This window comes from Chelonoidis abingdonii, chromosome 14, assembly GCF_003597395.2.
Source record: "Chelonoidis abingdonii isolate Lonesome George chromosome 14, CheloAbing_2.0, whole genome shotgun sequence".
Classification (NCBI taxonomy): Eukaryota; Metazoa; Chordata; order Testudines; family Testudinidae; genus Chelonoidis; species Chelonoidis abingdonii.
In genome coordinates, this window is record NC_133782.1 from 25,539,103 (window position 1) to 25,563,833 (window position 24,731).

Below are 24,731 nucleotides of genomic sequence, written 5' to 3' on the forward strand. Positions count from 1 at the left end.
AGCCCCTTCTCTTTAGCTCAGAAGTTGGGACTGAGGTTTTCCAGGCTTTTCCTTGGTCCATCAGTGAATTTCTCTCCTTGGAAGCTTGAGTAAAACTAGCTCAGCTTTTCTGCGTTATTTTTGTTCTGTATGGAGCCCCATAGCCATGCTCAGTTGTGTCCCAACACCTGTAAAGCCCTGCCTCTGCTGACGGGTCATTGACGTGGGGGGAGGAAGGGTTCATCTCCTTTACTGAATGTGCCACGTGTGGTTTGGAGGGTAGTCTTCAGACAGTCCATGTCCTAATGGGACTGAAATGTGGCTGTGGGGTGGCAGCCAGAATGTTGCAGATGAAATTTCCGTTGGGGGGGGGTGTATTTGGTGGGACCCTGACTGCATCACACCAGAAGGCAGACAGCAGGCCAAATTCTGTTCTGTTGCATCCACTACACATCCACCGATTTCAGTGAAGTGACTCTGGATTTATACTGATATAAATCCAGTATAAATAAATGGTATATACCATTCTGCAAGGTGGTTGTTAAAGTGCCTGGCATACAATGGATGCAGTTAAATGGTCTAATTAAATCAAAATGAAACTTGGAGCTGGTGCAGCTTAGGTCATGGGGGTTGGATTTTCAAAGGGGATCCCATTCATACACATGCTTCTGTTTGTGGGCTCTGTGCACGTGAATGGCACTTTACGTGGCCAGATCAACGAATTATATGCCATCCTACCTGATCTGAATTAGTGTCTTGCATGTGAGTCTGCTCACAAATTTTTACCTGCGCATGTGTTGGAGGCCCATTGGAAAATTAACCCTTTAGTATAAAAGACCTTTCTTGTGCAAAAGTAGGAGCTATCCCAGCTCTTCTGTAGCATTCCCAAGATGGGCCTCATAAGCTTCTCTCTAGTCTTACTCAGAGCCTGTAATATGTACCTCCCTGATTTTGTTCTGGTCTGTAGTATAGTTACATGGATGCAAGTGCTCTTCAGACCTTACAGATCTTTGTCTTCCAGAAAACATAGTTCTTCTCCAGAAAGTGACTCTCTAAAAAATGCTGTTGGGGAACTTTTTTGTTTTTTCTGAGTGCATTTCATATCACGGATGCTCAGTTCTCCAGTAAAGTACCAGTCCTGCAAACCTCCCTTTGACATCTGTGAGTCCAGCTGGGTTCTTTGTGGCTCGTGCATCATCACCTAGAATAAAAACTGCAGACCAAATGTTGTCCTCAGCAACACCTGGGCTACTCTGTTGTCTTCAGTGGGGCTGAACAGGTGAAACTGAGGGGTAAAAGACAATGGCACTGCACAGATGGCCATGAAATTAGAACTTGGTTAAGGACTCACTGTGCAGGCCAGTAAAGGATCTAGTTCACTTTCTCCCAGCAGTGTTGGTTCTGCATGGCTGCCTGCAGTAAAGGCAGGCTTTTATCGCTCAGATTAGCAGCTCAGCCTCTGAATACACAGGGAGCAGACCTGCTCAGTTAGAAGGTGCTGTTTCATCTAGACCTGTTTCAGAGTAGAGTGCACATAAATGAACGAATCCTTATAGAATTGAATACAGTGCTCAAGCCACTAAGACACCATTGAGTTCTTGATGAGCATCGCTCATTTCATGTTGCTCCACAGCGTACTTGACCTTGGTCATTTTTGAGAAGACACTTCGGATGATTTTTTTTCTCTCTCTCTTCTCCCTCCCCCTCCCTCCCCCAGGTTCTGACCGGTGCCGGAACAGAAGTTAAAGAGCCAAGAGCTGCCCTCGGAGACGGGGGTGAGTCTGTCCTTGTTGTTAGTGACCCTTTAGTCTCTTTTGTACATTCACGCTTTTAGGAGCAAGCAGGTTTTCCGTAGTGTGAAGGGCTCCCGGTCCTGATTGTCGCCCTATGGGTGCTACTGCAGTGTGAATAATAACGGGCCCTGATGATAAATGACTAGATCTCCAGAACCCACAGGGAGGGAGTACTGGAAAGAGAGGTGCAGAATGCTGCGAGTCAAATGCAAAGCTCAGAAATGGTGCTTTTTAGGGATCTGTTTGTGTTTTTATTCACATTTTAGCTAAGAACTTGAACATAGGCTGATTCCTGTGGGTGAGGCTATTTTGAGGCTCTGCATTTAAAAACGCACCGGAATTCAAACTATTTTTCCGTGTTTTCAGTGCAAAATTTTGCACAAAGTGAAATTTGGGAAGGCAAAATCGATGCAGATCAGCAGAAACGTGACATTAAATTCTGTGAAATGAAACCTTGTCTTTGATTGCTGAGCTGCTTGGAATGTGGATTTCCTGATTTCAGGTCAGGCTATGTAAGCATGGTTTAGCTTGACCTCTAGTTTTATGTTTGTTCTAGGAATGCTGATTGTGCTCTGGGATTGGGAACGGAGGAAGGGAACAAATGTAGAAACTCGCTCTGTTAAATCACAGGGGTACCTGAAATGTTTAATCTGTGGTTGATGAGCTGCTTGCAGCCAGTTGTTGGGTTATTACACCTCTTTGTGGATAGCTGTTCAGTTCCCCTTTCTGTTCAAGTGCAATGAATCTATTGTCTGGAGCAGAAATCCTAGCATCACGCAGGGACTCGGGGAGTGAATTCACTCTCTGTGGTCATTTTGGGAGGGCTCTCTATGCTGGTAGAACATGGTGAGGGTGCTATTGCAACCCCATGTGATGAGTTCCTGGGGAGATACAGGTGAGGTGAGATGGGGAGGGGATGGTATGTACCCAGTCGTGTGCCATTCTCAGCCTGTGATTAAATTAGGGGCTTTGAATGCCTCTCTTCCACCCTCTAGAGAAAAAATTCTTCAGAATACTCATCCCTTCAAGTCTTTGGACAACATGCAGCCTTTGGGTCCCCCATCGATCCAGTGCACCAATCCAATGCCAGATTACGGCTTTCCCTGCCAATCCAGCCCAGCCTGTATTGAACTGAGGCAGCGTGACTCTGTGGGGTGCACCTGTGCCCCATGTGCAGCTCCCTCTCTGTAGAGCCTGAAGGCAGGGTTTGAACTGTGTGCTCCCGAGGTGCAGTACTGTCTCGCCGCACATGGGGCCATAGACGCAGCGTTGTCAGAGCAAATTCCTACCAGCATGTGACCCAGGCGGGAGAATCCATGTCTTTGAGGAGAGCTATAAGTGGGTCACTGTCATTGATTAAAGTGTAAAGCAAGTATGCCCCTCAGGGCTGTGGATTTCTCTCTCTCTGAGCCAAGGCAGCCTGTAAAGTTTTATGAGCAATTTCTGCTCAGTAATTCCAAGCAACTCATCCTTTAGGAGGGCTGCATGTGCATCTGTAATAGTTCTGTACTGGTTGGCAGCTCTGTCTGCCACATGGGGCGCAGCAGTATGTCTGGCTGGCCTGTGCAGCAGGCACCTGTGACTGGAGCACTTGGAGGCTATACCGAAGACGTGGAGAATGGGATAGACTAGAAAGAGATGTGCTGAGTCTCATTCAATCCTTCTCTGTGTTAGGGAGGCGGCATGGCTCAGTGGTTGGGAATCGGAGGTTCTGGGTTCTATTCCCAGCTCCGACACGGATTTGCTATGTGACCTGTATGTGCCTCAGTTTCCCTTTCTATCGATGCGGATCGTGCCTGCCCACATCTGCTCTCAGGTCTCCAGATGAAGAGGCCTATGCTGAAAGGCCATGCTTTGAACTTGCTCAGGTCACAGCTGACAAGGGAGAAGTTGTATGTGATACAGTAGGTCAGACCAAATGATCACAATGGTCCCTTCTGGTTTTGGAATCTGTGAGTGGGGAGATCTGTGTGGTTGCCAGCAACAGGCGATGTGCCTCATCTGCCCTGGGTGAATTCTCTGGAAAGGTACTCGGAAGGGGGAGCTGGGTATAGAAAGAGAGACCCAGATGGACGGATGTGATGGGGAATAGAGAGAACAGATATACACTGGGACCTGTACCCCCAATTCGCGCTCTCACTCACTGATTTGGCTCCACGGGGATGGATCCCATATGTAGATGGGTTTTCTGTTGCCACCATCGTATGGTTCAGGCCTGCTCTGAGTGTGATTAGGCCACGTGGAGCTTCCAGAGCCATTGGCCCATCTGCACCAGGCTCTTGAAGGTGCCAACGCTGGGGGAGCTGAGCCATTGCAGGCAAGCGAGGGACATTTCCTTAGTGTAGCTCTCTCTCTAGTGCTCTCTCTGGCTTCCTTTAATCTACTTCTCTCCCATATGCCAGGTATGACAAGCCCATGAGACTCTCCCATGGATGTGTGTGACTTTTTCCCCTAGCTCCTGTGTGTATGTGCGTCTTTCTTCCTCCTGCCTGCGTCTGTCTCCCTCTCTGCTCCCGTGTTGTCTCATACCTGCTCTGCAATTCTGTGTAATTTCTTTTGGTGCATACTCATACATCCCTGTGACAAGTCCCAGAATGCACTGCTCTCTTTCTCTTTCCTTCTCCCCCCTCACACACTGCATAGTTGAGCATGTCTGAGCTTTGGGAAGGTTACAGGGGAGTTGCCCCCAGTAGAAGACTAGTAAAAATCAGGTGGAATGAAGAGAGACTTTGATCGGCTTTCTGGCTGACAAAAGAGAGCTGTGAGACTCTGACTCTTAACCCTGTCTTTCCCAGCAGACTTAGGAAACTGTCCAGGGCTGTATACCGCCTGCTTAATTTCCCCAGGGACTGCTGTAAGTGGAAATGTGATGCCTCTTTTGCTTCAGTCTTCACTAAAATAGTGAATTGTGACCAGACACTTAACACAGTAAATATTAACAACAAGGGGAAAGGAACACAAGCCAAAATAGGGGAAGAACAGATTAAAGAATATTGAGATAAGTTAGATGTGTTCAGTTTGACAGGACTTGATGAAGGGTATCCTAGGGTATTTAAGGAACTAGCTGAAGAACCCTTGGAACTGTTGATTATCTTTGAGAACTGGTGGATGGGTGAGGTCCCAGAGGACTGGAGAAAGGCACTATGTTCCCCTGTCTTTCAAAAGGGGAACAAAGAGGACCTGGGGATTTATATACTGGTGAGCCCAACTTCAGTACCTGGAAAGACACTAGGACAAATGATTAAGCACTCAGTTTGTAAGAACCTAGACAATACTAGGGTTATAAGGAATAGCCAGCATGGATTTGTGGAGAACAAATCATGTCAAACAAATCCAATTTCCTTTTTTGACAGGGTTAATGGTCTAGTGCAGGGGTAGGCAACCTATGGCACATGTGCTGAAGGTGGCACATGAGTTGATTTTCAGTGGCACTGATGCTGCCCGGATCCAGGGGGCTCTGCATTTTAATTTAATTTTAAATGAAGCATCTTAAACATTTTAAAAACCTTATTTATTTTACATACAACAATAGTTTAGTTGTTGTCATAAGTAGATAGGTAAGGGTTAATTTTCTTTTACCTGTAAGGGGTGGACAGAGGGGAATCAAGCACCTGACCAGAGGACCAATCAGAGAACTGGATTTTTTTTAAAGTCTGGGAGGGAAAGGAACTCGGGGTCTTTTGTTTCTCCCGGCTATGGATTGAAACAGCTTTTCTGCTAACTCCAATCTTCTTTCTAATATTCTACTATCAAGTGTGAGTACAAAGGAAACCAAGCAATAGGCTGTTATGTGCTTTGGTTTGTATTTACATGGGTGTAATTGCTGGACTGGTTTAAATTGGCTATTTTTTGAATCAGACTGTGTATTCCTAATTCTTATAAGCAAGAGCCTGTAATTGACATCTTAATGCAGTGGGTTATATTTTTCTGTATTTTCTTTCTTTTTATATAAAGTTTCTTTTTAAAACCTGGTTGAGGTTTTTGGTTTTTCTCTGGTTAGGCTACAGGAAAGGGGGGGTGGAAAATCTCTTTATGTTAGCTTTACTAGGTTTGAATGCATCGCCTTAGGGAGAGGTTGATTGGCCTCTTTGTTTTGTATTCAAGGAGTTAAGTACTGCATCGCCCAGGCTCACCCAGGGAGGGAAGCTGGGGATCAGATAACGAGGAGACAAGGGGGAGGAACTTGTTTTCCCGTTTGAGATAGGAGACCCAGGGGTTCTGGGTCTTGGGGGTCCCCCAGGGAAAGGTTGGGGTGACTCGGGGTGACCAGGAGCCCTAAAATCCTGGTTGGTGGCAGCGAGATCAGAGCCAAGCTGGGTATAAGCTTGGGGAGAGTTTTATGTAAGCCCCCAAATTTTGGATGCTAAGGTTCAGATTTGGGACAGACGCTTACCACAGTTGTATATTATAGACTTATAGAAAGAGACCTTCTAAAAATGTTAAAATGTGTGACTGGCACACGAAACCTTAAGTTAGAGTGAATAGATGAAGACTCAGCACACCACTTCTGAAAGGTTGCCGACCCCTGGCCTAGTGGATAGGCAGGAAGCAGTAGACATGATAGAGCTTGATTTTTACTAAGGGTTTTGACACAGTCCCACATGACATTTTCATAACCAAATTAGGGAGGTGTGATCTAAATTACTATAAGGTGGGTGCACAACTGGAAGAGTGTATCTAATGGGGTCCCACAGGGGCCAGTCCTGGGTCCAGTTCTAGTCAATAGTTTCATCAACAACTTATGGATTGGAGAGTACGTTTATCTAATTTGCAGATGACATGAAGATGGGAGGGGTTGCAAGCACTTTGGATGACAGAATTAGAATTCAAAATGACCTTGGCAAATTGGAGAATTGGTCTGAATTCAACAAGATTACAGTCAATAAAGACAAGGGAAAAGTACTTCACTTAAGACGGAAAAATCAAATGTACATATGAAAAATGGGGAATAACTGACTGGCAGTAGTGCTGCTGAAAGAGATCTGGGTGGGGGTTGTAGTGGCTCACAAATTGAATATGAGTCAACAGTGTGAAGCAGTTGTGAAAAAGGTTAATGCTATTCTGGGGTGTATTAACAGGAATGTTGTATGTAAGATACAAGAGGCAATTGTCCCATTGTACTCAATGTTGGTGACTCCTCAGCTGGAATACTGTATCCAGTTCTGGGTGTTACGCTTTAGGGAAGATAATGGACAAACTGGAGAGAGTCCAGAGGAGAGCAACCAAAATGATAGAAAGGTTCAAAAATGTGACCTGTGAGGAAAGGTTTAAAAAAAATTGGGCATCTTTAGTGTTGAGAGGAGACGACTGAGGGGTGACCTGATAAGTTTTCAAATAGGTTAAGGGCTGTTATAAAGAGGACAGGGATTGATTGTTCTCCATGTTCACTAAGCCCATTACTTCTTGTCCTACCTTCAATCTGCAGCAAGGGAGATGTAGATTAGATGTTAGGAAAAGCTGTATGGCTATGAGGGTAGTTAAACTCTGGAATAGGCTTTCACAGGTTGTGGAATCCTCATCATTGGAGGGTTTTAAGGGCAGGTTGGACAAACACCTGTCAGGGATGGTCTAGGTTTACTTGGTCCTGCCTCAGCACAGGGGGCTGGACTAGATGCTCTCTGGAGCTCCCTTCCAGCCCTACAATTCTGTGATTGCATGTAGGGGTCCCCATGTGGTCCAAATCCTGCTCAGGTTGGCGCTCTCACGTTTACAGAAGCATGCGCCAACCACAAGCCCCTCCCCAAATGAATCTCTCTGTGGAGAAGCAGCCCCCTCCCTGCATGGAGTGTGGAGGATCCTGAGGTGCAGTGACCCCATGGCAGGAGAAAAGAGATGGGGCAGAAGGAGGCCTGGAGTGTAGGAGCTAGTGCGGTGGCTCCTGGGTGGTCGTGTTTGGCCCTGTCGGTACTGCCCTTACTCCTGAGTTATAAAACCAGGCTGAAACATGATACTCCCATCACTGGTGGCTTATTTGATTTGTTACTGTAACACGACAGGGTCTTGGGTGCTAGGCAGTGTACAAGCACCGGACAAAAAGAGGGTCCCTGCCAAGGAACTTACAATCTAAATATAAGGCTTTTGAAACATCCAAAGCCGGAAGAGACCACTCTGATCATCTAGTCTGACCTTCTGTATAACACAGGCCAGAGACCTGCCCCTGCACAATCCCCAGAGCAGAGCTTTTAGAAAAAGAGCCACTCTTGATGAGAAGCGACTACAGATGGGAACAGACTGACTGACAGGGAGCACAAGGAAACAGTGAGACGATGTCGGTCACCGTGATGGGCGGTGGTCACAGTCCAGTAGCAACCTCGCTGTTGCTGAGGTTTTTAAGGCATCATGGTGCAGGGGAGTTCAGAAGAGGGGTTTGAAGCAGGATAAGGAGTTAGTTTTGCAGATGTTTACCCAGAGCTCTTCTCAGGTGTGAGAAAGCAGGAATTTGCTTGTTTGAAAATGTAATAAGTGAGTGGTGGAGGCATCATGGACCAGTCCGTTTGCCTAATGCTCCACCTGCAATTTCAGCTGGATGGAGCATTCCTCTTCACTTCCTGTCCCAAACTCCTCTCTCCCATTGCTGGAAGAGGCTAAAGGGCTGCTATGTTCCTCAGGGGAGGGGGAAGCAATTCCTTGGGCAAAGCCTTCCGAGATCCTTGGGGATGGAACACACAGTGCACATGTGAGATCACGGGCTGGATTCAGCTCTGCTTTTATACCATGGGCAGCAGTAGCACAGTTACCCTGCCGCATGGGAGACCCCTGGCTCAGTGTTCTTGTTTGGCTTATTCTAGTGCTCTTGTTTCACATCATCATCATGACACTCAAAGAGTTCTTGGTGGGTGTATACGGTATCCGTGCCAATATGTCTCTTCCAGTACGTGGCATTTCTATCTGCCGCTGCCTTTCAGTTTTAAAGCTAAACTACAGTCATACATACAAGTAAATAACTGACTAAAACTCCTGCTGGCTTCTGTCTACTCCAGCAGCATTGTGCTACCCGTGGGAATACTCTGAGGGCCACATCTAGGCTCTTCCCGCCCCTTGCACAAGGGCAGAGCCACCGCGGTTCCTCTGTGTGACTCAAACCATCTCTCTCTCTCGCACACGTGTGGTGTGTTTGCATGTTGGTGGGCAGACTGCTGCTGTATTTTCAACAGTTTTGATCTGTTATCGCTTAAAGTGTGGAAGTGGGAAATTTTATTTTTCTGGCAAATCCATAAAAAAACAAGCCAGACTGGTCAAATACCATCCAGGTGGTAACCTTGCTGCAAGTACCTGAGCAGCTTTACTCACATGAATCACTACACAGAGTTCAACAGGATGACTCCCATGACCCCATCTTAGACCTGTTAGACCCTGCTTGCTCCCCCATCCCATGTCCAGCTGACGTTCTTAGTGAACCCTACAGCAGTGCAAACAGGGCGGCGCCCGGGTGCTGTCCGTTTTGTTCTCCAATTAGTAAGATGTTCTTATCGGCACCTCGAGACACGAACGCGGTGATGGTTTTAAGAGAACACACACGTTAAAACAGACCTAATTTGACACCCATCAATGCAAGGGAGCACCAAGAAAACCGCCACAACACACACTGCACCATAGGTGTTCTGGGATCACAGCTGTGGGAGAAGCACAGAGCCCTGAGGGCCCGCGCTCAGGTCTGAGCAGGTCGAGTGCTTTTTCATTCACCTTTCACTGGGTGGGGTTTCTCTGTCATGGTGAGGTGTGTTTGCGGGTGGGTGGGTGGAGCTAAGACCCTGTATGTTCCCTATTCAAGGGCAGCTGTGGGAGAAGCACAGAGCCCTGAGGGCCCGCGCTCAGGTCTGAGCAGGTCGANGGGCGTGCACGTGCTAACAATCTGAGGAAGTTGTAATCATGTTTAAGAAAGCATCTCAGTGCCTTTGTATAAGGAGCAGAGCAACATTCCTATCTTGGCAGCTTTATCAGCATGCAGATGAGCTTGTTATCTGTCTCTGAGTTGGTTCTACAGCTGCACAGCCGATATAATATCCTATCATCGCATGAATATCATGTCAGGCTTCTTATTGCATCCGTATATCACAAGGCAGAGAGATAAAGGGAAGGACTGTGTCTCCTTGGCAGAGTTTCTCTAAGGTGATGATTGTGTTCCATTGAGGATGCTGCCTGTGAAGTTACACTGGACGTTATTTTAGCCTGGAAGACACCTATGTGCATAGCACAGCAGATCTCGTAACACAGCTGTTCTCAGGCTGTGGCCTGCAGACTGCTGTTGGCTGTGGAACACTCGCTGGCTGGAACATGGGACTGTCCACATCCCATAAACTCAGGGATACAAAGCGGAATCCTTTTATGATAGTGGAGAAAATAACCACAACAACAAAATAAAAATCAAATAAGACAGGGGAAAACCAGGCACAACTCATTCTTCTAAACTAGGTTCCCATACTCCCTTTACTGCCGTTCCTGTAGGTGTTTCCTCCGCTACTGCCAGTCCCACTGGCATTCCTCTAACACTCTGATGTTTATATCACGGAGATGGCTCCCAGCCTGCTTTGCTTTTAAAAGGATATCACTTTTTCACACTGTTGCCTTATGCTAGCTTTCCTTCTACTCTCCAGCTGCTATGTCCCTTTGCCAGACAGCTAGAACCACATTACATACTTTCCTAATCTTTTCCATGTGAGAGACTGTTGGGATTCTGAGACTGTGGTGTCACGTGACCTGAAACAGGGAGAGGAGCTGGCTAGGGAAGTTGCCAAGGGGAGGGAGAAAACTCTCAGTAATGTTTTGTGGTCCAGATTGTTTGAAGCACCCCTTTCCCATGCCTTGCCCCCCAGTCCCAGCCATCCTGCTCATCAAACATTCCCTTGGTCCTTAGAGAGGCCTAATCATACCCAGCAATTGTATTCCCTGCTGTCTGGCTCAGCCTACTCCTGAGAGACTGTGTCCTGAGCCTTCTAAGGCTGTTGCTCTGCTGGTCCAAGTTTCCCAGAAGCAGCTCGGCAACTAAAGTGGACAGTGCTTGATAGTGCCATAGACAAGGTGGAGAAGAATGCTCCAGTGGCAAGGGTGCTTATCTGGAACTTGGGAGACCTGGGTTCAATTCCCTGCTCTGCCACAAACTTCCTGTGTGGCCTTGGGCCAGTCAGTTAGTTGCTCTGTGCCTAAGTTTCCCTATCCCACAGAGGTGTTAAAGATTGAGATGCTTACATGCTATGGAAATGAGGGCCAGATAAGTATACCTAAGAGAAATGATTATTTTCTGCTATATTTTATTCATTCATAGGAAATCCGTCTTTCAAATGTTTGTTCACTTGTGGTCTTCAGAGATATCATAGGAGTGGAGTAGGAGGGGGTCACCCTGATGTCCTGGCCAAATTACAGCACGTATTATATTCTGCATCCCTAAAATTCCCCTCTAATTCCCAATGGATCCAATATTCTTCACTCTAAACTATTACATGGTGTCGCTGTGTCCTGTCAAACAGCTGCTGTGCTCCACCCCAGAGGTGACTGCATTCCACTGGGGATTAGAATGGTTCCTGTGAGTGATTCAGAAAGGGCTTTGGGATGAGGGGTGCTGTCTACAATATTTTTTCATAAGCTCTTTTCCTTGAGGCCTTGCCCTAATGCAGGGGCAGTGCTTGGGTCAGGGGCAGCGTGTATAGGCCTCTGACTGCCCCTACGCCTAGGAGCCAGAGGAGGGACGTTCTGCTGCTTCAGGAGCCGCGTGGAGCCAGGGCAGGCATGGAGCCTGCCTTAGTCCCGCTGCACTGCCAACCTTAACGGAGCCACCAGGGTCCCCTTTCGACCGGGTATTCCAACCAAAGTATTTGAATTGACCCAAACAAAAGCCCAGTGAGCTCCTGATAGGCCCTGCCTTAGCTCTCTTTCTCCTTTTGACCCAGCCCTGATGCAGTCCCTGCTACGCAGCAGTGCCACCTTTGGGACAGCAAATTGGAAGGGCTTATCCCACTGGAATAGACAGGGAGTGTCAAAGCTGCTGAGGCTCAGAAGGTGTGGCCAAGTGATACATTGGCATCGGCTAGGCCCTATGCAGGGTGGCTTCTGCAGGTGTGAACTCCACTCCTCCCTGCTCTGCTTCTCTAGGGCCTGGGCTGTTGAAATCTCCACCTGGGGCCTCACAAACAGCAGCCAAAAACTGAAAAACTACAACTGGTCAAGCAGAATGTTTAGTTTTAGTGAAAACTTGCCCCAACCAAGTCGCAAAAGACTGGACATGGCCATTTGGTGGGGAAAAAACATTTTTCATTGGGAAAAAAATGTCAAATGAAAAATTTCAAGCAGCTCTAATTGTCAGAGCTGGTAGCTCCCTGTGGTGGCACGTTGGTGGGGTAATCTGGGATTGTCTGGACAACTTTGTGTGGGAGATGGTATGTATTTCAGTGGTACAATGTTGTTCCTTTTGAAAACTTTGCATTACGAGACTGGCCAATCAGCTCCACCGTGCCTGCCTGCCTTGTTTCTCTTTCTCCTACCTTCTGTCTCAGTCTGCTTCCTCTTCCAGCTTGTAAGTTTCTAAGGTTGGGGCCTTGTCATCTTTTGTTTATATAGTGCCTAGCATCATCGTGACCCAGATCTACTGAGTCCCAGTCCAGTGTCTCGTCCACAGGACTATCCCAAGGGAGGGGGAATAAAAAAGCCACAACAATTTGTGCATCCAGTTCTGTGATTTCTGTCCTCTCTCTTTCTCCTGTTCTCTTCCCATAGACACTGACCCCTGGGCTGGACTGAGGAATGTAGAACCTCTGGGTGTGGTTTATCTGTTAAGGTATGTCAGCTATTGGAAAGGTACATGTCTGTAGCAAGATAACCCCCCCTCCCATCCCAGGACGTTTGTGCTCTCGCTGTAAATGCCTAGTGGAGCCGAGGCTTTCTAGTTTTTGCCTCCATGCAGCAGGGGAAGGCAAACTCCAGGAGATGGACCTTGCCTGGCTATGCTGAGGTAATGACTGTCTGTGCTTCATCTCCACTGGGATTTTACTATGAGGGTGTATCTACACAGCAAAACGCAAACCCAGTGGCAATGAGTCTTAGAGCCTGGGTCTATATCCTCGGGCTTGTGGTACAGCGCTAAAAGTAGGCGTGTAGATGTTCATGCTCGGGCTCTGAAGCCTGGCCTTGGGATGGTTTGTTGCTGTGTACGTGTACCCTGGGAGGGCTAATCGGCATTAACTATCGTACAATAAAAGCGCCCTAGGCTCAGTTAGGGAGGAGCAGCTCAGGCCTTTCACCCTGGCCTTCCTGCACTTGCTGGCTTAGTGTTCCTTCTCCTTTTAGGAACAGGGCTGGGGCTGACCCAGGACATTGTGCTAACCACTTTCACTGGGAAGAGCTTGTGAGGTTGCTTTTACATCTTCTCTGAAAGGAATAGTCCCCCCATCCCTACACGCCACGCTGGGCTGCAAGCTCAGTGCTGACTCAGCATAAGAAGTGTCACCTATTGAACTGCCTCCATTGCTCCTGCAGCACCTACCTGCTCCTGGGTGGTCTCTGGTCTAAGTACCAACCTGGCCTGACCCAGCTTAGCTTGTGAGACCTGGCAGGATTACAGTACAAGGTGCTATGGCTGCAAACGCGCAAAGCAAGCGGTTGCATTTGATTTCTCTTATCGTCTAGAGAACAGAGAGACTGATCGCGCTGGCTGGGCCCAGGTGCTAAAGGCAGATGCTGTACATGCTTCCATCCTCACCTTGCTCAGCACTGCCAGTGCATCTCAGTCCTGACTCTCAGCCCCTCTAGCCCTGAGGTGACATACAGCTCTGTCAATGCACCTCTCTCCTCGCCTGCAAGCCGCTCTGTTATTTTTGCCTTCTCTTGAGCAAATAGTGCAAATTTTGGGTTGTGGATAGTTGTCTGCTAAGGACTAGGATCAGAAACCACCAGCCCTTATTTTGGGAAATGACTGAGCCCCTGACCTGTTGTCCCACTTACAAGTTTTGGTCCATAGTGTACATCCCTCTCTGACCCCATGCGTGCGTATTACACGCTCTTGTATTTATGAAACAAATAACCACCTTCATCTTGTCCAGTCTCGGGCTTTTCCTGTGTGACATGAGTTTGGCCAGTCTCAGCCCAGTAGAGAGATGCCTGCATCACAATAACAATCCATCTCAATTGGCAGCGAGAGCAAGGGCTGCAATGAGCTGTTTCCTGTAGGGCATGAAGGAGCCTGGGGTGGAAAAGCTGTGTCCTTTTTAAATTCCCTGTGGAGCACCATGTGTGATGTGGGGCCCACCTGCTCCCTGCTCCCACCAGGCTGGTATTCAGTGGCTGCATTTACATAGCAGGCCCTAAGGAATGGAAAACTGTAAGCCGAGTAGCAGGAAAAACAGGTTGGGGTTGAGATCTCCAGGGCTGTGGGGCTATCTCCTAGGGGCAGTGATTTACTGAAGCCCCATCACTTGAGTCATTGACACTGAGCCTGGACAAGGCACTGGAGGCCACCTGCATGGGCCTGGGAGTGGGGGATGCACGGGGGGGGGGGGAGGGGCAGACTGTCAGTCTCTTGACGCCCTTGTTGTAGGCAGAACTATGACACCTGCCAATGGGTGTTCACCAGCTGGAAGCTGGGGCTATTCTTGCTGCACCCCCTGACCCTGCACCCACCTCTCTGCTTCCTCTCTCCTTGCTGGAGGTTTTTACTCTCTTCTCCTGTTTCCCCTCCTCCACTGCTGAGGTTAATGGAGAACTTGGGCCACTTCCTATCCTCCACTGATGAAAGGCCTGGCTGATAAACACCTCACAGCGTGAAGTGGGGCAGGCTGCAGTGGTGTTTATGTTCTCTGCAAGCTGGTGACATTCATCAGGTGCCGGAGCTCATCTGCCTCCAGCTAAAGAGCTGTGGGGGAAGATCCCGTGAGGCTGGGGCCTGGCTGCCTCCGTCTCCCTGTGGCATGCTGGCCCCTGCCAGGAACTTGTTTTGCATCATTAAGACAGGTAGCTCCTTCCTGCCTGCTAGTCCCATGGTGCCCAGAGTTAGGTAAGGTTGCCATCCCTCCCAGTTTCACCAGGAGTCTCCTGAAATCAGGCCCTATCTCCTGGAGGCTACTGAAGCAAACTGGAAGAGTTTAGGCTCTAAAAGTCAAGTGGGGCTAAGGCAGGTTTCCTGATTGAGCAGCTCCCTTACCCCAGCCCGGAGCCCCTCCTGCATGCAAACTCCCTCCCGGAGTCTGCACCCCGCACCTCCTGCATTTCAACCTCCTGCCCCAGGCTCAGCCTGGAGCCCCCATTCGCAAGCCAAACAACTTGGCCAAAGCCCACACCCCCTTCTGCATGTCCTGCCCCAGGTTCAGTCTGGAGCCTCTTCCCACACTCCAAACCCCTCAGCCCCAGCCTGGTAAAAGTGAATGAGGGTGGGGGAGAGTGAGTGACGGAGGAAGGGGGGGATGGGGTGAGTGGGGTGGGGCCTTGGGGCAAGGGTGTTTTGGTTTGTGTGATTAGACAGTTGGCAATCCTAGAGTGGGGACTGATAGTGGCTGAGTCAGAATGCCAAATGGGTTAATGTTTGGTGTCACTGGCCAGTGCCAGAGCATGGCATGGTGCCGCATGCAGTCAAATACCAGTCCGTTAAGGGAGGCCTCTTTTAATCCCTGCTGTTAGTTACGACCTGTATTGTAGTAGCACATAACGTCCCCAGTCATGGACCGGCACCTTGCTGTGCAATTGCCATATTGCCTTCTTGTCCTGGATCCTTCACCATCTGAAAAGAGCCACTGGTGCCAGGGCCCAGCAATCCAGACCTAGCAGGGGGAAGACCTGTGAATGGATGCTACTTGGAGTACAGCTTCCATGGGAGGAGCCATCTGAGCTGCGGGGGTGAGGGTGGGGAGCTCTCACAGAAAGGGGGACTAAAAGCAAGGAGGCTACTAGTGTACCCTTCAGGTGGGTCTTCAATCAGTTGAGCAGTGCCTCACTGCTATTTTATACTTGGGCCTATGTGGGTAGATTCTCTGGATGCAGCCTAAAGACGTGTGCAGTGTAGATGTACCTAGAGAAGTGTCATGTTAAAACTCTCTCCCCTGCCCCCTTCCTGCACACACACGCACCTTCTCTTTGCCTTTCGTGTACAAACCTTCCCTTGGTCTAAATTCTCCGCAGCCCTTTGCTGAAGAGAGGGGAAACCACTTCCACTCGCTGCTTAGCTCCGAGGCAGGGGGAATGCAGCATATCCCCCAAAATAATTCCTTTTCTTTACTAGAGGATTTTCTATTAATAACCAATTGCGGATGAAAAGGACGTGAGGAGAGAGCGGAAGGAAGGGGGGTTGTTGTAATCCTATTATGGATGCAGCGCGGCTTATTCTGCACAAGACCACTTGGCTGCCTGCAAGAAGGTACTGTTGCCTGCTTTGCCAAGGTAACCAGGGCTTTCAGAGCATTAGGAGACACTTGATTGGCTCTGCAGCCATTCTTTTTATGAATTAAAGCCCTGCCCCTTTGTCTTTTGCAGCATGATGTCAAGTAATACACCAATCCCATCTCTTGTTGTCAAAGGATGATGCCAGGCACACTGCGCTGGGGTAAGGCTCAGCATGGCTCTGGCATCTTCCTTCTGAGGATCTCCAAACACTTTTGTATATACGTTAATGATTGACATCCCTGTGTGTTACGTCTCGTTCACTTAGCTAGCCCCTCAAGCTTCCAAGAGAATGTACGTTATTCATACATTGTCCAATTGCTTTCAAAAGCCCCCAGGTTCAAGAGAAAGCAAAACTGACGGGAGACTAAATGAATATGAACGTGTTCAGAAAGATCTCGATGAAGTGGCCTGTAGCCCACGAAAGCTTATGCTCAAATATATTTGTTGGTCTCTAAGGTGCCACAAGTATTCCTGTTCTTTTTAATAGTTTTAAAGTTTCCTTGGAGCCCCCATGATCTAGGTTTTTGAAAAGCACCCGACTTGCATGTGTGCTGCCCCCCATGCTCATGCTCTCAAGGTTTGTGTGCCCCTAAGGAATCTGACTAGGCAGGAAGGCTAGTTCTGTGATTATGGACAGGGCTTCTGGATCCCACTTCTGGCTCTGCCTCTGACCTGCTGAGTGAACTCATGTAAAGTACTTCACCTCTCTGTGCCTCAGTTTCACCATGTAAAATCTATAGTGCACCACTGCACCCTTGGAAAATCTGGGCTGATACCTGTTTGAAGGCTGTATTGTCATTATGAGTTCTGGTGACCGCTAGTAACCACTCCAGTTATGATGTCACAGCTGTGATGGTCACCAAAGTCCTTTGGACACAAACAGGCTGGGCTTAGTTTATGCACGGTGTCTCTGGGACATGGGAGATGTCTGCTAGACACATGAGTGTCCATATGTGTCAAACATCCAGACTGGATTGGAGTGCTTTATCTCGTTGGTGGGTTCCCCTCAGCCCTGTAGATCTCTCAGGCTAGAGGGACCTTATTTTGGATGCTGCTGCTGCTGTTTCTCATTTGAGTGCAGCTTCCTCACACCTGCAAGAGATTGATGGCTTTTCTAATGCTCTTGGAAGGTTTGTTTTGTAAAGGCAATGTCCTTTTGTGACCCATCAGCAATCACTGTCATTTATAAGAGGCGTCTGGCTGGTCTGCTGCACTCTGAGCCGCGACTGTCTCACGGCCCTGATGGAAGCACTCAAACATTGTTCTCATGGTTACCACGACGGCATCAGAATTCCTTGGGCTGTGTGTGTATGTATATGTGTACGTGTGTGTGTGTATCTGCCTGGAATCTTTTCTCTTGCCACTCTAGTCTCAGGTACATGGGTCTATAGTAGCCGTGTTAGCCAAACTGGCTTTTGATCTGGCTTGAAGCTGGTTTGAACCAAGGATATGTCTGCACTGCAATCAGAGGGGCGATTGCACCAGGTGTAGACATAACCGAGCTAGTCCTGACTTAGCTAGCTGGGATACCAATAGCCGTGACGCATGGGTTGCAGTGCAGGCTAGTTGCTTAGGAAATTACCCAGGATCCTGGGTGGAGTTGTTCTACACACGCTGCAGTGACACCTCTGATTGTGGTGTAGATGTAGCCGAACTTAGTTTGAGTAGCGCAGAGTCAAGGCATGCGTCTGCAGTCAGAAGGTGTGTTAGATTGAAATAACCTTAGGCTCTGCCACAATCTGTACTTGGACTTGCCAACTTGTGAGATCACTAGAAACTGTCTCACTCACTAGGCTTTTTACCTTCCATTCGCTGATTTGAGCTAAGAAACACCTTTTTCATTCCCTCACTCCCATTGGAGACAAGGCCTGAAAGGGGGAGATTTTCTCAGGACTGAAGGTTCAGATGAATGAGAATTGAGATTTGAGCTTTACCCGGACTAGATCACATCCTCTGAATTGGGTTCAGACTTGCTTTGTGCCAGCCTCATCTGGATCAAACCTGTGTCTGGGTCAAGTTAGTACGAAGGGTTTTCACACTGGGCTTAAAATAGCTTCAGGTAAGACGGTAGGGTAGGTGGGTCTCCTCTTGGGTCCCATCTACACCACAAAAACATGATTGTAACTAAGCCACCCTTTGATGTGTGCGTTTTGGTGTGTTTTTTTTTCCCCTTTCCTGGTGTTGCTAAAGCCAACCAGCCCTCTGATGTCAGAGAACTATGCTTTGTCTCTCAGAGACAGAGACAGCCTTGGCTAAAACACAGATCTTCATCAGTGCTTATAATGTGTGTGTTGTCTCACCTATAACGTCAAGGAAAAAAACCCATATATTATCACGTGGTCTGGATATAGTTGTGTTTACGCGTGTGAGCAGGTGACATTCACGCCCTAGATAGCCTGAACTTATCCCTTTCCTGGAGTTCTGCTTTACTGATAACTCCAATAACTAAATATAAGCCTCAGTCTAAGCTGTCTCCCTCCTGTCTGCCTGTTCCCAGGGCTGCCCCACAGCACTTCGTCTGTACCGGCCCCTAATTCTCTCTGTCCTAGAGAACCACTTTCAGTGTGGTCATGTCCTGGCTGGAGTCAACAGGAGCCACTTTCCACATGAGTCAGCCGAAGTTGTTATCTTGGTGCATGATCCTAGCCCCTCCCTGAGTTTGAGACTTCTCTGCAGAAGAGCTCTGGATCCTCTGCCATGGCCTGGGCCCTGCCACTTTGTTATGATGTGGCTGTTGCTGTAGTATAGACAGGGACATTGGTTGACATTTTTATCATATCACTTAAAAAACAATCACCTATTGACTGGAAGGAGAGAGAATTTCCGTCATTACTCCAGTACAGGACTGGGCCTCTCTGGCCTGTCTGCTCTTGGGTGAGAGGTGGGGAGGAAAGGAGATGGGGGTTTGGTCACATGCTTCCTGCAAGCTGATCCTCAGTCTCTGCTGCCTGAGCCTCCTGAATTCCTGCCCTGTACCCTGGAGGGGAATTCAGAGGAGCAACAATGAGGATTGCAGGGAGGATGTCTGACAGAGCTAAACTGAGGGCTGGTCTACACTACGGGGGAAAAATCGATTTTAGATATGCAACTTCAGCTACGTGAATAACGTAGCTGAAGTCGAATATCTAAAATCGATTTACTCACCTGTCCTCACCGCGCGGGATCGATGTCCGCGGCTCGCCATGTCGATTCCGGAACTCCGTTGGGGTTGGTGGAGTTCCGGAATCGATATAAGCGCGCTCAGGGATCGATATATCGCGTCTAGATGAGACGCGATGTATCGATCCCCGAGCAATCGATTTTAACCCGCCGATACGACGGGTAGTCTAGACGTGGCCTTATATGCCTTGGCCTAGCAGCACCTACAGGGGAGCTTGGGGGTGGTGGTGAAAACAGCAGGAATTGTTAGATTGGTCGAAGGGGCTGTAATTTGGGAGTAAGGAGATGAAAGTGAGCAAAGGCTAATCCACTCTGAATATACAAAAAATACTCTCCCCCTCACTCCCCTGCTCCGCCGAGGAAGGCCTACCAGACAGTGGTGGGTAGTTTCCCAAGGGAAATGGGGGAGCTCCATTAACTGGTATGTTTGAAACTAGACTGAGACAGACCCTGGGGAACAGACTGTCTGGAACAGTCCTGCCATGTGACCAGGGGAAGGATTTGGGAACTTGATGGGTCCCTTCCATCCCTGATTTCCGTGCAGGGTTCTGGGTATTTGAGTTCTGGCTTCAGTTCTTTATGTTGTCACTAGATCCTGTAATGAGATTGTGGATGTATAGAAAATGGTAATTATTGTTCCTTCTACCCCAGATGTTTTTCCTTGGCAACAGCAGCCTCAGCATTTTTCTCGGAATAATGAAGAGGTAAAAGTTGCTCTTCAAAGTGAGTTGGCCCTGCTGATGATGATTCATTCTCAGCTGATGCTGAAAAGGAAACTTGTGTGCTATTTCTTCTCGGCAGCTCTGATTCTCCTCTCACTGTTCTTACACCTGTGTAAACCCACTGACGTAAATGGGGTTACTCCTGATTTCAGTACCATGAGTGAGATCAGAATCTCTGTGTCTGCATGCACGTGTGTGTGGTGGCTTGAATCTATTTCAGGGATCTCCAGACTCATGCAAGGCTTTAACATACCCCTGTCGCACACTGCTAAGATTTCAAGTGGACCTCTAGAGTAAGGTGAAGGTCAGTGCTATTAGAGCAGAGCATTTGGTGGCCCGGGAGATTGGCACTGGGGTATGGCATTGGCATTCCCTTTTCACCTCTAGATTGCTGGTTCAGTTCTAGCTCCAGTTGGTAGTGACTGAAAGATTGCTGAGTTGATTTCAAATCTATCTGTTTTCACTTAAATATTTCTAACCCTCATGGCTGAAAGAAAATATTTCAAAATGGAATGTAAGCCAGTGTGGTGGCATCTTCCTGAGACTGCATAGCTCTGAGAGGTGTGAACCGCCCTGTTCATATCAGTGGCATGTTAACTCTGAAGCCTAACAATGACTGTCCAAATGTCAACACTTGTGACTGTTTTGCTACTGATAAATTTAGAAGAACCATCCATCTAAGATGCTTATTCCACAACCCCAGCCATCTCTCATGGCTTCCTGGGTGTACTCTATCCAACTGCCTGAAGCCACCAATGTCCCTTTAAGAATGCATAGCTGCATTATAGAAGTTACCCATACAGAAACCTCCCAGAGCTGGACTAACAGGGGTGCTGTGGAATCATATTGTCCATTGATAGAATTGTGGTAGCAGTTCTGTGGCTGAAAACTTTCCCTTGAAAACTGTCTCTTGATGGAAAATTAGATTTTGAGCTATACTAGTATCTGATTTTTTGCAGACTTTTTTTCTTTGAAAAACTGAAATATTTTTTCTGAAAACTGAGAGATTTGGGGTTTTGGACAGAGTTTGTTGGTATTGAACTTCTGCTGAAAAATCGAAGTTTTCCTTAGAAGATATAGACAAAAATTATTTCCCTGCTTCTTTTCTTTGAAATTTTCCAGAGGAAAATGAACCAGTTTTTCAACCAGCTCTAGATAGTGGCGCAAGGCTGGAGTAACAGTGGTGCTGGGGATCCAGACTGGATGTTGACAGAACTGCGCCAGCAGCCCAGCACTGGCCTAGCGCAGGTGATGCAAGTCAGCCCCCAGGGTAGGTTGGGACAGCTGTGGGGGAAGGATTACATGCCAGCCCAGGCTCCCTTTAGTTTCCCTGGGACCATGCTTCCTCGAGCTCAGAAATCCATTCACAGATTGAATTTATGATGATAACGTTTTTTTCATTTAAAACTAGAAAGTGCTGAACCCCTTGACCCCATTTAAAAAGGGCTCATCTGAAACTGCTTGTGATCACACCAATTTTTCACAAGAGGGACAACTTTCATTCTGTCTTTCTGTCTGTCTTTCTTGTCAAATGGAAAAACACTCTCTCTCTCTTTTTTTTAAATGTTTGGAGTGCACGCTGTACAAATGATAGGCCTCTAGTTTATCCTTCCAAGGCAGGAGCAAACTGAGAGAGCCAATGGGTTTCATATCCGGCTTGATTTGCCATCATTAGCATAGCAATCTGCTTCACCTTTTCCAGCCAGCTAATCAGTCTTGGGCCTTGGTTACACTGACGCTTTAAGGCCCTGCAACTTTCTCTCTCAGGAGTGTGAAAAAACACACCCCTGAGCGCAGCAAGTTACAGCGCTGTAAAGCGCCAGTCTCCCAACGCTGTAAGCTAATCCCTACGGGGGGGTTGAGTACCTGCAGCTCTGGGAGAGCTCTCTCCCAGCACTGGCGCCACGACCACACTCGCACTTCAAAGCGCTGCCGTGGGAGCGCTCCTGCTCAGTGCTTTGAAGTTGCAAGTGTAGCCATACCCCCAGTCCTGAGATGGGCTGAAATGCAGCACAGATTGCTGTTACCATGCAAAAGAAGGAAAAGAAGCTAAATCATTTTGCAAACCTAACTCAGCTTTCTCCTATGTAATGTATTGCTCTTCTGCTTTTTTTGTGGTTGTTACTACAATCTGTCCTCCCCTCTGCCAACCTCCCCCGCATGGAGGAGTCTACAGTAAGTTAGAGGGATCACCCCAAGCCCTGATCCTTTATCAGCTGAAAAATAAGGTGGAGACCTGTAATTTATTCTCTTAGCAAAAAATGTCCTAGGTTTTCTCCATGGAACTGGTGCATGAGTTGCGTGGGCAGGATTTTCATGGAGGGTATGGCCCAGTGCTTAATTTGTGTCAGGACTGATCCCCGGCGCCTCTAGGCTTGGCCGTTCATAGCCCTGGCGCCTCTGGGCTTGGCAGTTCGTAGCCCCGGCACCTCTGGGCTTGCTGCATCAGTTACGAATGGAAAAAAATTACTTGAACCCCAGCTACTAATTGCTTGAGCCCAAGTACCTCTTTCATTACAAATTAAGCACTTGTATGGACTAGGTTTTGCTATTTCTGTAGGCACTGCCAATTCTAAGTTGACAGGGACCCTGGAAAAAAGAGGAGGGCGTGGGGGAACTTGTCAAACAGTAAAGAAAGCAGAACATGTGAATGCTGCCCAGTGGAGAAAGGAAAACACGCAGGGGGTAAGAGGATGGTGGTCATTGCTGAGAGAAAAGGAGGGCTGAGCCTTAGCAGATGCTTGACTTTGGTGCTGGATAAAGAGCAAGCTTGCTCTCCAAAGTGAGATGCCATCAAATGGCTGGATTTATTGGGGCTTTCCTGTGGAGCGAGGTGCTTTCTGTGCCATAGCCTGGGGGGCTGGGAGAAAGGACTGAGGTGTTAGATAATAGCCACCTGCCCCTGGATGGGGAGATGGAGGAATTTGGATCCGGCTGTGAATCTGAGTGTGGCTTTGTGAAAGTGGCTCAGTACTGTGGTGATGGGAGTAATATCAACACCTGAGTGCACAGGTCGGTGGGCTCTCAGCTGGGCAGACGGAGTGATGCTGGGGCCATACTCCACTATGATGGAACGGTTTGGAGTCAGCCTTCCATCTGGTTCCCCCTCTGGCATTCGTCTGCTACTGGAGAGGACCACTGGAACCGGAGCGGGCCTCCTGACGGTCTAAATATCTCGTGCCCATCACCATGGTATTTGGGCTTGTAAAGTATGAAGCTGGTGCCAGCAGAGCGTTTCCAGTGCCCCTAAGCCAAGCAAAAGGATGGTGTCCTCCTGTGGAAAAGGAGAGGAGATGGGAAGGGCAGCAAGCCCAGCCTAAGAATGGCTGAGCCATCTTTGCCTGCAGAGCCAGGAGCCTCCCGGGGCATGTGTTTTTCTGAGCATATCCAGACTCCGCGCAAGGACCCGGCAGACAGCGATGCGATGCTCACAAGACAGCACTCAGCCTGTAATCTCCCCTGACAAGTCTTGTCTGTGTCCATTCAGATTCGTCTGCCCCCCTTGCTGGTTTGGCCTGGTGCTGGCTGGGAGGGGAGTGGGCTGGCTCCAGCCAGTGGATGCGGCTTCCACCAGGGGACCAGAGCTGGGGAAGCTGCAGAGGTTGTGTTAGTATCCTGTGAGGAGGCTGGTTGCCAGGCAACTGGGGAAGGTAGAGATTGCTTGTTATCAAAGGCAGCAGCCTCTCCAGAGCTGTGCTATGCCCCAGTGGCTTGTCTGCCTGCTTAGAGAATGACCTGAATTCTGTTGATATTTGTGCTGGAGTGGGTGGGTGTGGCTGCTTTTGTGTGCTGGTGGAAGCAGTAAAAGCGCCACCCTCTGTTCTTAGTAGCTCAGAGATGGAGCCAGAGCTCCTGCTTGTAGCTGGGGGTGGATCCTAAACCCCAGCCCCTCGCAGCTCGTCCCTTAGGAGGCTGGCTGACTGGCCTGCTGCCTCTCTCCAGCGGCACTCCAGAGGGTGCTGAGGGGGAAGAGAGCAGGTCCATCTTGGGATCGTGAACAGATGGGTGACATTTCTTCTCTGCCCCAGGCTGTTTAATGTCCCTGGTAAATACCTTGCCTCAAGGCCTCTAAATCTCTGGCATCAGTCTGTGTCTCCTTGGCAGAGTGGAGCTGCATCGCGCCAACCTCCCCCACTCCTGGCAGGTCATCTGCTGCTGGGGACTAGATGGGGAGGGGCCAGGTGGATCTTAGATCGATTTCCCTTCCCCCTAGTGTAAACCAGGCCTAAGATATGCAACTTTAGCTACGAGAATAGCGTAGCTGAAGTCAGCTTATCTTAAATCGACTTAGAATCACTTACTTCGCTTCCTCGCGGCATGGGGTCAACGGCTGCCACTCCCCCGTCAACTCCACTTCCGTCTCTCGCCCTGGTGGAGTTCCGGAGTTGACGGCAGAGCGATCGGGGATCGATTTATCTGCATCTACACTAGATATGATAAATCAATCCCCAATAGATCGATCACTACCTGTTGATCCGGTGGGTAGTGTAGACGTAGCCTTAATGAAGAAAAGGTTGGGCAGTAAGGATTGTCTTGTAGTTACAGCATGGTATGGTATGACTCAACTCCTGGCTTCCCAGCTCTGCCACTGGTTTGCTATGGGAACTTGGGTAAGTGACTTTATTTCTCTGTGCCTCTGTTTTCCCTCTGGGAAATGGGTATAATCCCTTCCACACCCCTCCAGATTGGCATTTGTACAGGACTTGGAGATCTTGTGGTA

General features: G+C 48.5%; 1 protein-coding gene across 2 annotated transcripts in view; it reads left to right on the forward strand.

The window, feature by feature from the left end:
- EPB41L1 (erythrocyte membrane protein band 4.1 like 1) overlaps window positions 1–24,731 on the forward strand; it is a 156,059-nt gene that overhangs the window by 12,618 nt on the left and 118,710 nt on the right. For both annotated transcript variants that reach the window (XM_032769633.2, XM_075072305.1), the window contains exon 2: window positions 1,697–1,754. The gene's annotated coding sequence lies outside the window, so the exon portion shown is untranslated. The remainder of the gene's footprint in view (window positions 1–1,696; window positions 1,755–24,731) is intronic.